This window comes from Triticum urartu, chromosome 6 (genome assembly GCF_003073215.2).
Source record: "Triticum urartu cultivar G1812 chromosome 6, Tu2.1, whole genome shotgun sequence".
Lineage (NCBI taxonomy): Eukaryota > Viridiplantae > Streptophyta > Magnoliopsida > Poales > Poaceae > Triticum > Triticum urartu.
In genome coordinates, this window is record NC_053027.1 from 562,756,001 (window position 1) to 562,759,900 (window position 3,900).

General features: G+C 55.9%; 1 pseudogene; it reads right to left on the reverse strand.

Annotated features, from left to right (window-relative positions):
• Positions 1-141: 141 nt before the first annotated feature.
• On the reverse strand, positions 142-1,107 carry LOC125517037 (annotated as a pseudogene).
• Between the last annotated feature and the right edge of the window lie 2,793 nt (positions 1,108-3,900).

A 3,900-nucleotide genomic window follows, 5' to 3' on the forward strand; every position in this document is an offset into this window, starting at 1 on the left:
AGTCAAGTAGAGGCATACTAGTGACACTTTGTTTGTCTATTATTCACACATGTATTATGTTTCCGGTTAATACAATTCTAGCATGAATAATAAACATTTATCATGATTATAAGGAAATAAATAATAACTTTATTATTGCCTCTAGGGCATATTTCCTTCAAGAATGTCGTCTTCCGGGAAGCCGTCAACGGCCCCACGTTGAGTCGAAGCGTGGGGCAGTGAGCGGCCGCCATCCTCAAAGGCCAGCAGTGAAGTGAGCGCCTCGAGCATGGCGTTCTCGATCTCCAGTTGCATGACGTCGGTACGAGGTGTAGGGGAGAGGGCGCGTCCGCCAGGGAAGGAGAAGAACTGGGCCACCGGGTCAGGCTCAGGCGCGCTCAGGCGAGCGGCCCCGCGCGGACGGAGTGGGAGCGGGGGGGTGGCCTTGAGGACGGGGCCCTCCTTTCCCTGCTTGCCCTGGTCATCGTGCCGGCGGTCGGAGGGGGCCTTGTTGCGGTGCCGGGGAGCGGCCTCGACGACGTCAGTGGCCTTGCCCTTGGCGTGGCAAGAGTTGCCCAAAAAGGCATCCTTCCAAGAGCGCCGCTGCCCACCTTGGTTGCCATCGCGGTCTGTGTCGCGGTGATCGACGACCGGAGGCCCGCCCCTGCATCTGGAGGCCGGCGCCCGCGAGGCCGCCCTCCTCCCAGGGGCCTGGCCGTCCTCGACGCCGGCGGCCTAGGAACCAGGCTCAGTCCGCGGGAAGGCGTGGTCGTCGTCATCGTCAGAGGAAGGGATCCCACTCTGGCCCGAGTGTGAGGAACGTGGCGAGAGCAGGGTCCAGTCCTCCATCTGATCCACGTGGATGAGCATGTCGTAGCGGCGGATGCCCGGCGGAGGAGGGACGCGGCGATCAGGCGGGGAGTATGCAAAGATCTCATCGACGCGGCCCGCTCCCCTCTTGAGCATCCAGAGCGCCCGCGTGGTGGGGATGTGCGCGACGCTCCAAGTCCAAAGCCAGCAGGCGAACGTCTTGGTGTGGCCGCGCTCCAGGGTCCGGCTGTCAAGGCGGTCGATGCGGCCGAAGTCGCCGAACGCCTCGTCCGCCCCGTCCAAGGACCAGAACTGCATCGGAGGCCTTCAACGACGATGCGGACGTGCAACGACAGGCTCATGATGGCAGCATGCTCGTCTTCGTGCCAGGCGCGGATGAAGAACTTGAAGCCGTCCACCTTGATGGAGCCCCTCCACACGGCGTCGTCGCGGTGGGCCGGCAGGTCGAAATGGACCAGGAACGCCTCCGGCTGGTGGAAGGTGACGCGGAGCTGGGAAGGCGACGTGCCTATCAGCTCCTCGATGGCCCTACCCACCGCCATGGGGTTTTTCGCGTGGATCCCGTCGACAGCGGAGAGCGTGACGGCGTGCTGGCGAAGAACGAACTCCTCGCGCTCGAGGACGGGCGAGGCAACCACCACCTTGTTGCTGACCCGCGGCCGCCGCGCCGGGTCGCAGAGGAGGAAGCGGTCCATGGCCGGAGGGGGCGGAGAGGGGCGGGCCGGCGACGGGAAGCGGAGACGGTCGCGCACCAGAGCCCTGGACAGAGCCGGCTTCAGTCTCTCGCGGGCGGTCCCTCCTGGACCCCCGTTCTTCGGGTTTTGTGGGCACTCCCAGGCGAAATGGCCCTGGCGCTTGCAAAGAATGCAACAGAGAGGATCTCTGCAGTCCTTGCGGCGATGAAGCTTGCTGAGACACCGGAAGCACTTCCCTTTGAACCTGCTTAAAAAGACGTCACGGCCGGAGCGAGCATTGAAGTCCCTATGGCGGTCCGAGTGGCGCTCTGAGGAGGGGCGCGGACGAACCGCAGGTCCAGATCCGGCACGCCCCCCTTTCCGGGATCTGACCTCCGTCCAGCCAAGATCGTCCCCTGAGGGGAAGGAGTTGGCAGCAGGGGATGGGGCGATCACCATGGATTTAAGGCGCTCAAGCCCATTGATGGGTGACGCGCCCAGATCCGACAGGCAAACTCCTTCCCGCCGCAGGATTCGCGGGATCGAAGCTGGATATGAGCCCGCGACGGTGGTAGCTGGAGATGATGGCGAGGGCGGGGCCCCGGACGGACCGCGCGACGACAAGGAATCGCAGGGTGGGGGGAGCGCCCGCGTGGAGGAGCAGCCGAGGCGGGACGGGACGGGGCGGCGGCCATTAAGGCCGGGATTTGTGGCCGCCGCGGCCGGAGTGGACTGCGGCACAGAGGAGCGAGAGCGGAGCTTGCTTACCACTCTCTCTCCGATCGGTGTGGTGTGGTGTTGCTGTTGCTTTGTTTGCTCATGCTGAAGTGAGATACGAAGAGATAGCCTTGTAAGTTATCGCTGCAAACTTCTTCTCGAGGTTCCAAACGTCTGTGATTAGAGGGAACAAAGCGGACTGATTGCTGCCTCTATTGTTCAGTAGACTGAATACCGTAGCACAATCAGACTCCACACAAATCGGCCCCTGATGTACTTAGTTAGGACAGAAAGACCATGCAAGATTGCAGCAAGTTCAGCTTCCTCCGGGCTGTTGCATAGTTGTAAACGATGACCACTACACAAAGCGACTTTCCCAGGTTGTTTCTGACGACTATGTCGGCCGTCGATTCCCCGGAGCTAGGCAGGAAGGACGCGTCTGAGTTCATTTTCCATCTACCCTCGACCGTGGAGTTCATATTCGCCCATCCACTGATTCGGACCACGCTGGCACCTCTTCTGATTTGTTTGCCTGATTCCCCACACTGATGCAGACCATATGTCCGATGCATGTGTTCATCCCTTGGGGCCTTTTCCCCTCCTTGATTTCTACACGTCGCGAATAAGCGGCCCGAGCATTGTGATGGCCAACCAGGGGTGCAGCCCTCTCGCCTGCACTGCAATCAGTTTCATCCATCTTTATTTCATCCACATATTTTAGCAGGAATTGGACAGACTGACCAATAGGAGCCTTTCCATCTGGATGAATGCAATCGTTGTTTTCACTTTCGATGAGATTATGATGAAATTCACTGAATTTCATTAATTTCAGCAGACACTGAAATATTTCCGTTTCAGCCAAAATATTTCGGCAATTTCAGTAGTACATAGGAATTCAAATATATTTCTGAATATTTTCCAAAAAAACAAAATGTTCATTGAATTCAAGTGAATATTTTGGCTCTTTGACTGACATGAAAACCAAAACCACTGAATGAATTTTGGTAATTTAGGCTAGTGCTGAAAGTTTTTCTGAAATGGAAATTGAAAGCCATGGATGTAATCATAGATCTCTCAGCCACCAGGATCACCATAGCAGGAGCAGGAGCTTTCTTCTCCCCTCCGCATGACACCTACCCAGGGGGTTGGAGCCACACCTCACCAGTAAAACGACACAGATCTTCCGCCCGTAAATCCTAGTTTTCCCTCATTTCTTCTCTAAGTGCTCTGGCCTTTGTGCAGCTCATTACCATATGGAATTCATCTTCCTTTTTTACTTCCGCAAATATTACAAATATTATCGACCACAAGTGTTATCTTCCTCTTATTCTCCTTTCTGGGTAGTGTTTCGGTTGCCAACCGCCATGCAAATATCCTAACTTTCTCTGGTACCTTTACCTTCCATATGAGATCCCATATGCTTCTATTATCCGCCTCATTACTTGATCTTGATGGCGTCATGTTACCCTGATGTTTCATATTTGCGCCAAGCCTGTAGGCACTTCAAACAGAGAACACACCCGACTTCTCCTCGTTCCATGCAACACAATCCTCCACCATACTCGATGGGATGTTTATTTTACATATTACTTCCGCATCATACTTATGAAATAGTTGATGCACGAGGGCTTCGTCGCACTCTTTACTCCCCTGGCTTCATTTCCTGGTTCACCAACCTCAATCTTGACTGACTTTTAAA